At 47.6% G+C, this 13,295-nt stretch overlaps 1 protein-coding gene across 8 annotated transcripts in view; it reads left to right on the top strand.

Annotated features, from left to right (window-relative positions):
• Positions 1 to 13,295, top strand: part of ZNF362 (zinc finger protein 362) — a 51,557-nt gene that overhangs the window by 9,050 nt on the left and 29,212 nt on the right. For 4 of the 8 annotated variants that reach the window (XM_061602048.1, XM_061602052.1, XM_061602049.1 and 1 more), the window contains exon 2: positions 9,221 to 9,454. The exons of the other annotated variants lie outside the window; for them this stretch is intronic. The gene's annotated coding sequence lies outside the window, so the exon portion shown is untranslated. The remainder of the gene's footprint in view (positions 1 to 9,220; positions 9,455 to 13,295) is intronic. 8 annotated transcript variants of the gene reach the window in all.

A 13,295-nucleotide genomic window follows, 5' to 3' on the forward strand; every position in this document is an offset into this window, starting at 1 on the left:
CAGCGGTCAACCTCCTTGGTATGTGCGCACCTTAGGCTGCCCCAGGGCCCATCAATAATGCATTTGTTTGTCATAGCAATGTCTGTTTTTGGGTGCTAGGAATGAATGGCAGGCAGCTGACTGTGTGCACCCTCTCAGCTGGGTTTTGGTTGTCGAGGTGGAACCTGAGGTCTCACTCTTCCCTGTGATGTGAGGAATGAGAAAGTGAAGTTTACTGGATGAGGAACAGCTATGTTACAGAGTACAGTTAGCTGCAAGGTGTTTTTTTTTTTTGCCAGGTCTGTATATGAGCCAAGACCAGGAGGAAGTAGTCATTAAAATGAAGTTGGGACTCTCTTGCTTGCGTTGCTGGGCTCTAACTCCCATCATCCTAGTTCATTGGTCAAGCTGGCTGGGGTTGTTGGGAGTTGGAGTCCCTCCACGCTGGAGGGCCGAAGGTTCCCAGTCCCTGGTGCATGCTGATTTTACAGAATCAAAGCACTTAACTCTTGACTGGAATTAGGGAATGGCACTAAGAGCAGCTAAGAACATAAGAATGGCATTGTGGCGTCAAATTAAATATACATTTAGCCCAGGAGTCGGTTTTCAGTTAAATAATGTGGTTAGCTGGAAAGTCACTCCAGGATAAAGTGTGCATATAGGAGACAAGCCAGGGAGAAACATTCAAATGTTGCTTATCCCTTCCACAGGTGGAAACAGGCAGAACTCTTCCCAGCAGACTCAATTTGATTGATCTTCCCCCTCCCCATCCAGAATTTTTTTTGTAATCACCTACTGGAAAGTTTATTTTATGTGACTGCCTCTTGGATTTCCCTGAGAGAAATAATTATTTTGAAGAGTGTTCCGAGTACTACATATCAGTTGTTGTGCCCATATTACAGACAGAGAGAGTGGAAGACTGAGGCTGAGGGCATGTCTACCCTTCTTGTTCTGTCCCACATTGACACCTGCAAAGTCAGCAAGGCTTACTTACTTACTTATTTATTATTTGATTTATATGCCGCCCTTCCTCCCAGCAGGAGCCCAGGGTGGCATTTGCTTCGTACCTTTGGCCAGATGGGGAGTGGGCTGTCGTGGCCAGATCTGTGCAGGCAGAGGGATGAGATGGTAGTATGGACTTTGTCATGCAGATGGAGGACACTGTTCTTTGATTGCTTCCCCCATGGGATAGGAGAACTCTACCTGCATGTATACTAGCACATCAGGGAGAAAGCCAGAGCACACCAGTAGGGAGCCTTCTAACACCAGCCTTCTAATAGCAAAATCAGGTGGATGAGTGCCAACAGGATTGGAACCAAAATGAACTCACTGAGAAACAAGCAAGCTTGGGGGAACCCCAGGTTTTGTAGAAGATCAATGCATTTTTTTTAAAAAAAACCTCAGAATCAGCATAGTAAGAATTAAGCATGCTTAGTAGCCCAGAATGATGAATGTTAGTTGGAAAGGAAGACTAGACAATTGGGGGATGTGTGTGTAAAGAAAGGAGTAGAATGGCCTACGTAAAGAACCATTAAGGAGAGCACGAGGTGAGGTTACACTGCAACATTTTGCGGCAGATCCCTCTTCTAATCTTACAGCTTGTAAATTAACCTTGCATTGTGCAAGCATAGTTTTATGTTGCTGGAAGCATCCCGCTCCTCTGAATCTGTGCCTGGAAAAATGTAAATGGACTGCCTTCAAGTCGATTCTGACTTATGGCGACCCTCTGAATAGGGTTTTCATGGTAAGCGGTATTCAGAGGGAGTTTACCATTGCCTTCCTCTGAGGCTGGGAGGCAGTGACTGGCCCAAGGTCACCCAGGGAGCTTCATGGCTGTGTGGGGATTCGAACCCTGCTCTCCCAAGTCCTAGTCCTGGTCCTAGAGAGCCAGTGTGGTGTAGTGGTTAAGGTGTTGGACTACGACCTGGGAGACCAGGGTTCAAATCCCCACATAGCCATGAAGCTCACTGGGTGACCTTGGGCCAGTCACTGCCTCTCAGCCTGATGAAAACCCTATTCAGAGGGTCTCCATAAGTCGAAATCGACTCGAAGGCAGTACATTTACATTTAGTCCAACGCCTTAACCACTACACCAAGCAGATCATGAGTGCAAGAGTGCTTGTTCCCCAGCAACTGTTATCTAAATTGCAGTGCCTCTGATCCTGGAGGTAGCCTACAGCCACCATGACCAGTAGCCATGGATAGCTTTTTCCTCCATTAATTTGTCCAACTTCCCTTTAAATCCATCTAAGTTGGTGACCATCACCATACCTTGGGCAGCAAATTCCATGTTTGATCCATGCACTCGAAACCTTGAGACTGGAGTATTGCAAGGTGCTTGTGGCTCGGCCTTCGAGGTTGGCCCGAAAGCTGCGGCCAGGCTGTTAAAGTGGGAAGGCTCCCCACAGACATATTACACCAGCTCCAAAGAAGTTGCACCTGGCTGCCCAATATCCTCCCAAGTCAAAGCATGTGCTGAAATTTAAGCCCACACATTCGGCTGAGAACCTTTCTGTCTCACCTTTTTTCACCCATGCCTCATTTTAACTAACATAAAAATCCCTCCCCCCTTCAAACTTAGCTCTTCTAATCATGGGGAGCTACTGTGCATTGCTGATGACGAGTGGATCACATCATAAGCTATGTATGACCTCACCTTCCAAACAACATTTCATACTTATATGTTTTAGTATTATTGGTTACATATTGTATATATTTTTTGAAAACACTCGAGCGCACACACTAGATTTTCATGCGTGCTGCCCTCCCAGTTGAGAAACGCTACTTAGAACCTGGATGCTTGATTTATTTATTTGGATGTATTGCATTCGGATTGATTTCTTTAACATTATTTATATGCTGCTTTTCTGAGCAAAGCCCATCCAAAGCACCTTATGACAATAATACATATATTTTAAAATAATATTGCTAAAGCCAAGAGTAAAACCCAAGAATAGAATAGAATTCATTGAAATAAAAACAAGGACTCAGAAATCCAATTTCTTGTTGTTCTGTGCCTCCAAGTCGATTACGACTTATGGCGACCCTATGAATCAGCGACCTCCCAAGAGTGTCTGTCATGAACCACCCTGTTCAGATCTTGTATGTTCAGGTCTGTGGCTTCCTTTATGGAGTCAATCCATCTCTTGTTTGGCCTTCCTCTTTTTCTACTCCCTGCTGTTTTTCCCAGCATTATTGTCTTTTCTAGCGAATCATGTCTTCTCATGATGTCTCCAAAGTATGATCACCTCAGTTTCATCCTTTTAGCTTCTAGTGACAGTTCTGGTTTAATTTGTTCTAACACCCAATTATTTGTCTTTTTTGCAGTCCATGGTATGCGCAAAGCTCTTCTCCAGCACCACTATTCTAATCTCCATTCAGTGAGTAGGACAAAAAAAATCATCCAGGGGAAGGCCAGTCGAAACAAATGGATGTTCAGGGCCTTCCAAAAAGCCTGACGTGCAGCAGCCTACTGCAGCTCTATTGGGAGGGAATTTCAAAGGTGCACAGAAAAGCCCCCCTCTACCTAGTGGAACACCTTCTCCCATATACACCCACCTGTCCGTTAAGAGCTAGTGGGGAAGGGCCATATCTCATTGGCAGAGCGTCTGCCTTGCATGCAGAAGGTCCCAAATTCAACCCTTGGCACCTCCAGCTAGGGCTGGGAGAGACCCCAACCTGAAACCCTGGAGAGTTGCTGCCAGCCAGTGCAGACACTATTGAGCAAGATGGAGCAGTGTCCAACTCTGTATAAGGCACTTTCCTGGGTTCCTGTAACAGTGCCACAGTTGTTGGGGATTCTGTCGGCAGCAACTCGAGGGAGGGTGTTCTTCAGGCAGGCAATTAAATGTTGCGGGGGGCGGAATACCAGAGACAGCAGCAATTTGCTATTCGGCCAATTTGTCAATGGCTGGTTGTAAAGTAAAACTGTTTTTACTTTGCGTGGACAAGGCTGGCCCTGCCACAAGGCAGTATCAGGAAAATGTTGGGAGGACAGAGCTGCGTGTGCCACATGGGACGTGGCCTGGTGTGGACACACTAAGGCAGCCTTTGTCTTCAGATGCCAGCCCATTGACAGTGTAGAAGAAAGATTCAGCTGCCCACGCTGGGTAACCTTCAGCTGGACCTTCAGTGCTTGCAGTGGGGGCTGCTCCATTAGGAGAAATGGGGCAGTGATTGCGGAATTACCTTCCCATTCAGATGCAACTGGTGCCAAATCTGTTTGAGATTTTTGGTTCACTCAGGCCTTTGGTTGACGCTGGTCATTAAATGGGCACGCTGATCCTGTTTTACATTCACATGTTTTATTGACGTATTGTTATGTATGTTGTTGTGTTTCATTGACACTGTAGTACACCGCTTTGAGACTACTGTCCATGAAAAGCGGGTAACAAATCTTACAAACAGCAATTGAATGTCCTATTTGCCCTCCTCAGTGAGAGCAAAGGAGGAATCCTCTTTGAAGATGCCACTTGCCATCTGCCATTTTCATCAGAGCTTATATGAACACGGATATGTTTATATTTTAAAAATTGCTGCCTATTTAATCAAGGCATCTTCATAGTCAGTCAATAAGGTTTTAGAAATTGCTGAATTTAACTCAGCCTTTGCCAACCTGATGCATTCTGGACATTTTGGAATACAACTCTGGATGGTATTCAGTGCTAATCCTACTCAGAGTAGACCTACTGAAGTTAATAGACGTGACTAACTCAGGCGCGTTAATTTCAATGGGTCTACTCTGGGTAGGACTTAGTTAAATAGAACTGTCTGTGCTGGCTGAAGCAAATGGGAATTGTAGTCCAAAATATCCAGGGGGCACCTGGTTGGCAAAAGCTGATCTAACAAGCAATTAAATGTTGCAGGGGGCGGAATACCAGAGACAGCAGCAATTTGCTATTCGGCCAATTTGTCAATGGCTGGTTGTAAAGTAAAACTGTTTTTACTTTGCGTGGACAAGGCTGGCCCTTCCACAAGGCAGTATCAGGAAAATGTTGGGAGGACAGAGCTGCGTGTGTCACGTGGGACGTGGCCTGGTGTGGACACGCTAAGGCAGCCTTTGTCTTCAGATGCCAGCCCATTGACAGTGTAGAAGATTCAGCTGCCAGCGCTGGGTACCTTCAGCTGGACCTTCAGTGCTTGCAGTGGGGGCTGCTCCATTAGGAGAAATGGGGCAGTGACCCCCCACCAACCCCAGCCAGCCCCCACCTGCTTGCCTTCTTACTTAACGCCCAGTCCATGCGGTAACACTGACAGTCAGTTTCCTTAGTGTTGCCCCTTGTGGGAGGTGGATTGGGACTAAACTAGTTGGCTCCGCCTGCCATTAGCTCTGGCTCCGCCTACTGTTGGGCTCCCTGTCTTCTGCAACGCCAGTTGCAACAGCCACAAGATGCCACTGAGTACCTGGAATGGGAAGGAGCGTGGATGTGCATGTTGCTCTTGGCTTTAGACAGCAAAATGTCTTGGGCCGGCCCTAGAGCTTGCATAATGATGTGTCCAGGTGTGTGTGTGCGCATGGTGCGCTCTCTGGGAAGCTGATCGCGCAGTTGTGGTGTCACCCCCAAGAGAACTCTGCTGTGAACACACACACACACTCCGGCTGATTTTAAATCATGCAGAAAAGAATAGGAGGGCTTTGGTAAATGGAGATGATACTTGCAGATATGCTGGATCCAGGCCACTCAGGACTTTACACATTGAACTGGATGCAAGGCTTCAACTGTGCAATTCAAGTCCATAAAAAGTATTAATCCATCTCTCCAAACAAACATGTGTCAGTGATTTGTGGCCAGAGGGAAAATACCTACTGTCAGCTGAAGCTTCTGTACGTTTTATTGGGTTCCTGGAAGCGTATTGTGGACTAGGAGGATGCGGAACCAGTAAAATAAATGTTTCCTTCTGTTGGAAGGAAGAAAGGAAACTAATCTATCAGAGGTGTTGATTTTACAGGATTTAATATTTGGCTGTTTTGGTGAACTTGACATGCTGTTTGTTGAATCAATGAAAATAGTTTTGTGCAGCTTTGGTTTCTGTTCATCTGGAATTAACAGTTTTTTTGTGTTAAGCCTTTTCTGTTTTTTTCTCTCCTTAAATGTAAGCATGTATTTAATATAATTTTTAAAAGAAAAAAGGGGGAGAAGGGGGCAGTTTTGGAAAACTTTCTCACCAAATTGCAAATAGAGCCAATGTTTGTTGGACCGCTGGCTGTTTATAAGCCTGTGGAGGAGCTATACAGAATCGACGCTAGTGTAGTCTGCATTAGCCCAGAGGCACCTTGCTCCCTTGGTTATATGCCAGATCCTTCCCTGAATGCTTATTTTTTATTATTATTATCATTATTTTTACTCCGCCCTTTTTCCAAAACTGGAACTCACGGCGGCTTCCAGATAAAAGAACGCATATAATTAAAAACGTACAAAAGTCTAGATTAGAATAGAATTAAACTATTTACAGTATTAAAACCATTCATACATACAGTTAAAATAATTCAAACTCAGTTTAAAATAATACAGTTAGACAATAGCAATGCAGCACCCTTCAAGCCTTAACAGTCTTCAGTTCCAAAGGCTTGTTGGAATAAAAAAGTCTTTGCTGCAAGGAGGGGGCCATTCTTGCCTCCCTAGGAAGGGAATTCCAAAGCCTCAGGGCAGCCACCGAAAAGGCCCTATCTCGCGTCCCCACTAGTCGTGCTTGTGAGGACTTGGGTATTGAGAGAAGGGCCTCTCCTGAGGATCTCAGGGCCTGGGCAGGCTCATATAGGGAGATACGGTCTGACAGATAGCCTGGACCTAAGCTGTTCAGGGCTTGTTTCTGAAAGGAACAGTACAACCAGGGGTGTAGTCGTCCAGGGGCTCGGGGTGTGTGTGTCTTAGACCCTTTACTTTTTTGGGAGCAGGGTCCTAGCAGGGTCCCTATGTCTTCAGCATTCTATGAGATAGTCAGCATGAAATGGGAGTGTGTTAGCCACTGAGAAGAGTCTTCTAACATGCTTCCTTGTCCTTTCCTGCTGCTTGGAGCCAATCAGAGTGAAAGGAGGTGAGTCAGCCATTGAGAAGACTCTTCTCAGTAGCTAACACTCTCCTCTTTAATGTTTATTGGCTCCTAGTGATACCAGTTGTTGTGGGAGAAGGCATTAACAAGGACCTAATTCTCAACCCAGCAGCAAAAAAAGGGGTGTGTTTGGCCGAAACTAACATGAAGGGACCCTGCACTTCTGAATTTGCCATTATACTACTGAGTAGAACCCTGTGTACATCTACTCAGAAGGAAGATCCATCAGTGGGGCTTACTCCCAGGATAAATGTGTATAGGGCCACAACCTTACAGAGCAATCACAGGAACATAAGACTGTAGTCTTAAATTGGGTCAGACCATTAGTCCATCTAGCACGGGGGGGGGGGGCGAGCCACATAGATCTTTCCAAAGTTTTTTGTGACCTTCCCGCCCCCGTCCCCAATTTAATAAACTTTTTGACTGTTCCTTTGGTTCTACTGCTTTGATGCTAAAAGTTTTTGTGGGTCCCCCACGGCCTTGAACCTGGGACATTTTGCCTGCAAAGGATGTCCTTTACCACTGAGCTATGGCCCTTACAGTATCCTATGTATGTTTATTTGGAATTAAGTTCTGCTGTGTTCAGTGGGGCTTGCTCTTGAGTAAGTGCATTGTAGAATTGCAGCCTGACCCTCTAGCCTTGACTGAGAAGCATAATGATTGGATGCCGTGGACCCTCCTTGCGTCTCTGGCCACAGCAGTGCATCAGCTGCAGGGCCCTACAAAGTCTTAGCCTCGCACATAGGGCACACTGCAATTTTGGCCCCAATAGCATCTTCAGAGGAGGGATTCTCCTTAGGACGGTAGCAAAGGAGGAAGGGATTAAATTCCCTTTCCCATGCCTGCAGTGATCCTGAAAATCATCCGTCTTTCTCCCCCACCCCACTGATGCTACTGGCATTTTTGAAAACCTGTGTGCGAAGTGGAAAGGCACATGTTGACTTCTTATTTTGGCTGGACTGTTGGACAACCAGAACCCGTTTGTTGCAGAGAATTTGCAAGGAGCGTTTTTAGGATGCACATTCTCTGTGCGCTGGCTCCCACACTGTCTGCCCTGTGTGTCCTTGCCCTGAGAGCACCCCAGGAGAACTGCATCCCTTCGGTTCCTGGTGGGGGCTGGTCCATTAGGGCAAATGGGGCAGGCCCCACCAACCTCAGTCTACCCGCAGCCAGCCCCCACCTGCCTGCCTTTATATTTACAACCGTTCCAGGGGGTGACCTTGGCTGTCCGCTGCTTCTTAGTCTCAGGGTTTGCCCTTGTAGGGGGAAGAATGGCAACAGAACTGGAATTAGTTGGCTCCGCCTGTCATTAGCTCTGGCTTCGCCTGCTCTTTTAAATTTATAGTGCAGGTGGCTAGTCCTCATGGGTAGCAGCCCTCATTGTTGTCACCCCACACCCTTTTATCCATTTTGCCTCCCCAGTTCTGTATTCACAAGTGCCATTTTGCATCAGGCTCCCCACTTCACTCCCTTTAACAAGGGATGGGGAAATCTGTTCCGTCACTGCTGTTGGCCCACTTCACCTGCACACGTACAAGAGGGCACTTCAGAGGCAAGAGAGGATGGAGTAAACAACCCACATTGCGTAAGCCAGATCTAGGTTGGTTCCCGAGTCCCATATTCCCCCTGAGTTGTTGCACTTTTCCCTCCACATCTGGTACTCAAGAGGTATACTGCATCTGAACTTGGAGGTTCTGTTGAGCTATGGGGGGCTAATAGGACTGGCTGCAACCCAAGAACTCAGCTTGGTTTGCTCTCTGGCTCCATCTGCATTGTACATTTCAAGCACTCCTATACCACTTTGAACACTCATGGCTTCCCCCAAAGAATTCTGGGAGCTGTGCTAAGCGTTGCTAGGAGGCCCCTGTTCCCCTCACAGAGCTACAGTTCCCAGAGTGCCCTGGGAAGAGGGACTTGCTGTTACATCACTTTGGGAATTGTAGCTCTGTGAGGGGAACAGGGGCCTCCTAACAACTCTCAGCACCCTTCACAGACTCTGTTTCCCAGAATGCTTTGGGGGAAGCCATGGTTGTTAGAGTGGTATGACACTGCTTTAAATGTGTAGTGCAGATGGGGCCTTTTTTCTTGCTCTCCCTCTTGGGGTTGGTCAGGGTTGCCAGCGCATTCCTTCCCGTCGGCGAAGTCGCCATTTCTGTGTGAAAAACATCTTATTTATTTCTCTCTATTTCAGCCAGGCGAGACAGAGGGGGCCTCAAAAGCAGAGCAGTCCCCCCCACATGGGACCCTAGCTTGTGTTAACAGCACTTTGGTAGGAGCTGGCGAAGGCCAGTGAGCCCCCCAGCCCTGGGGACTGGTGCTTTTACGTGCCTGCACCAGCGGGGGACTGCCTGCCGCCCGCCAGCCTGGAGCACCATCTTCACGTCTCCTCGGGCAGCTGCGGCCACCGGGCTTCCGAGGCCAGCCTGTGAGTACGATCCACGGTGCTGCTAACGTCTTCCCTTTTGCAGGGCTGGGGCAGGGCCCTGACCTTGCCCTTGCTGCGTGACCCCTGCCCTGGCCAAAGACCGGGCCAGGAAGGGGGACCTCTGGCCTGCAGGCCAACGGCGGCCCTCCAGGCCTCTCTTTCCGGCCCACGGGACTCTCCGCAGGCCATGCCCCCTCAACAGCCCTGCTGCACGCACCCCTGCCTAGAATGTGTCTTTGGACTGTGATAATACTTCTTCCTCACCTGGATGGAGAGGTGGGGGGCATAGAAACCTGCAGCTTTTCCATGGCTGGAATGTAGCCTGCTGTACAAGGGTCAGGATTGCATCCACTGCTCTGGCCCGTGAGAAAAAGTGGCCTGAAAAGGGTTCCTCTTGCTTGGTTTACACCTCGCCTTACTGGCTGAGACCACGATCTACCTAGTCTCACATTTGCCGACCTGGTGCCCTCTAGATGCCTTGGATTACAGCTCCTGTCAGTCTCGGCTAGTGGGCATGCTGTCTGGGGCTGATGGGCGTTGGAGTCCAAAATATCTGGAGGGTGTCAGGTTGGAGAACACTGACCTCATCAGTATTGAGTTTCCAGCAAAGTGAGGTACCTCTCTAGAAGATCTCAAGCAGAGTGCAAAGGTGATGGTCTCCTCCCCCACCCACTTCCTAAAATATCTGGTACTCAAGAGGTAACGCTGCAATAGAACACAGATCATAGGAAACGTATACCTAGTCACACCATTGGTCTATCTAACTCAGTGTTGTCCACACTGGCTGGCAGTGGCTCTCCAGCGGTTCAGACAAGAGGTGTCTCCCAACCCTACCTGGCAATATTGGGCGTTGAACCTGGGGCCTTTCTACATGCAAAGCAGGTGCTCCACTATTGAGCTGTGGCCCTTCCTCGAAACGAGGCTTCCCTAAATGGAGGTTTTGTGCGACTGTTATGATGTTAGCCCTGTTCACATGTTTAGACCAACGTGTGAGGGGTCAAACTGTGTTAGGGGCATGGGGTCACATGTGCTGGCCCTAGTGCAATTGTCTCTGTGTGTGCCTTCCTGCCCCTCCTCTCGCTACAATTTGTACTTTGAGTACAAAGGTCTGGAAGTAGATTGTAACTGGATTCAGCTGAGTTAGAACCCTGCCCACAATTGGAACGCCTCCCCCAAATCAGGGTTCCTGATCAAAAAGAGGATTATAAAATCCCCCCCGATCTTTGTGCTGAACGCATAAAGATTTGGGCGTGGGTGGCGGCATGCATACCCTTCCTCTACCCAGTTCGAGTCCTCACACTGTTTTAAAAAACTAAATTGTTGATTAATACAATAGATTGATGCAATCTGCAAAGCTACAATAAAGTGAAAGCGTTGAATGGTTGAATATATATAACTTCTTCCTCTCTTTTTTTTTGAATGCCTGAACAGAGCTGTTGACAGATATTGTGTGAAATGGTTGTTGCTGTTTTTTCTGCTGTGGCATACTAAATTGACATTTCCCACTAGGATCTCCCATCCCCACAATCTCTTTCCAGCCCTGACCCTATAAATATGAAGTTGGGGTTTTTTTTGTTTTGCCCTGACAGACTTGTGTCATAGTTCCCATCTATCTTGGGGATAGGTTATTATCTTCTGATCTAGCCTTCCGCTACTCAGTGCTCTCCAGATATTTTGGACTACAATTCCCATCAACCCTAGCCAGCACCAGGTTGGGGAAGGCTGTTCTACCCCCATGTGGATTCTAACTCAAGATGATAGGTTTCCCTCCAGCCCCAAATCCATCAGTTGAATGAATTGCTTGTGCCAAGGCCAAAGCAATAAACCAAAATAGATGCAAGAGAGAACCAAAAAATTGTTCCCAGTCTTCAGGAACCACGGAATTTTCAGAGATGCACAGTCCCTGTGGGCCCTAAGCCCTATATGACACGTTCTTATCACTGAAATTGCCCTTCCCATTCCTACCAGTGACAACGTTTCATTTTTACCCCTTCTTCCTCGTCGGTTAGAATGTTTATGGACATTCTGTGGCATCACAGCAGCTCAGGCAATACCCGTAGGGCAGAGGTTTTCACTGTGGTCTGTGGACCACTGGTGGTCCACGAGCTTCACTCAGGTGGTCCATAGCATGGCGATATTGAATATTCATATTAATTTTTAATTGTATTTTTGTGTGGTTCGCAAATTGTAATTCAGTAAAATGTACAACATAAGGAATAAAATAATCAATAAAAATAAAATTAAAAATTATACCGCATCTAGCACGGCACATTAGAATCGCCACATCAGGGAGAAAAATCATTACGTGGTCCGCCAAGACTGTCGGCAGTTTTCAAGCAGTCCATGGAAAATAAAGTTTGGGAAGCACTCCTGTATTGGACTTGGAGACAAGCAACGATAGCAATAGCTTCTCAGTTCTCGTTGCTAATATGCAGTAAGTTCAATGACAGTTGAATATATTCGCTGCATTTTAGGACATGGGCAGCTGGGTTGTCCCAAATCAAACCATTGGCCCATCTAACTCGGCGTTGTCTGCACCTGGAGCAGGTCACTTGTGCCTCACATACCCAGGGATCTAGAACTATGGGAGATGCAGTCTTGCAAAGTCTGGAGAGCCACAGGCGATGTTTTAGGCTGCATTAACAGAAGTGTAGTCCCCAAATCGCATGAAGTGCTAGTTCCCCTCTATTCGCCACTGGTTAGGCCTCATCTTGAGTACTGCGTCCAGTTCTGGTCACCTCACTTTAGGAAGGATGCAGACAAACTGGAATGGATTCAGAGGAGGGCAACGAGGATGATCAGGGGACTGGAAACAAAGCCCTGTGAGGAGAGCCTGAAAGAACTGAGCATGTTTAGCCCGGAGAAGAGAAGACTGAGGGGAGATATGATAGCACTCTTCAAGTACATGAAAGGTTGTCACACAGAGGAGGGCCGGGATCTCTTCTCGATCGTCCCAGAGTGCAGGACACGGAATAATGGGCTCAAGTTGCAGGAAGCCAGATTTCGACTGGACATCAGGAAAAACTTCTTAACTGTTAGGGCAGTACGATAATGGAACCTAGGGAGGTGATGGGCTCTCCAATGCTGGAGGCCTTCAAGAGGCAGCGGGCAGGCTTCTGTCAGGTAGGTTGGATTCCTGCATTGAGCAGGGGGTTGGACTCGATGTTTTGAGCCCCTTCCAACTCAACTGTTCTGTGATTTCACCTCTTGTCTACACCCGTCTCCCCCAACCAGGTGCTCTTCAGACTCTTTGGACTACCACTCCCATCAGTTTTAATCCAAACTTGTTGGGGCTGATGGGAGTTGTAGTCTAAAAGATCTGGAGGGCATCGGGGGAGCTGTCTGGGGTTTCACGTAGGAGTCTTTCCTGGCCCTACTTGGAGATGCCAGCGATTGAACCTGGAGCCCTTTGCGTGCAAAGCAGGTGTCCGGCCACTGCGCTGTGGCCTGCCTCTGTCGGCCCTTGGTGTCCACAGCTGGTCCAGAATTAGTACCCTGGTCTCTTTTGTTTGAAATACCCTTCAGGGACAACTGTCTGTAAGATTTGGTTTCCCCACAGGGGAAGTGGAGTTTTGAGGTGCTCAAAGGAAGGACAGAAGCGGCACTCAAGTCTTATGTTATGTTCCTTCCGTTGGCGTGGGTTAGCGTGTGGAATATTGGAGCGTGCCATCATCCCTTTAAGATTGTCAGGTCTTCTGAAAACCGAAGCATAGTCCCCTTCCGCCCCTTCCCCAAATTAAAATTGGTAGGTGTGTCTCTTCTTCACTTAACCATCTGAAAAGGTTTCCTTTAAGAGTGTGTATGACTTACTACCACGTCCACTCCTCAGCAGAGCCCATGC

Source organism: Rhineura floridana, chromosome 18 (genome assembly GCF_030035675.1).
Source record: "Rhineura floridana isolate rRhiFlo1 chromosome 18, rRhiFlo1.hap2, whole genome shotgun sequence".
In the NCBI taxonomy this organism is placed as follows: Eukaryota; Metazoa; Chordata; class Lepidosauria; order Squamata; family Rhineuridae; genus Rhineura; species Rhineura floridana.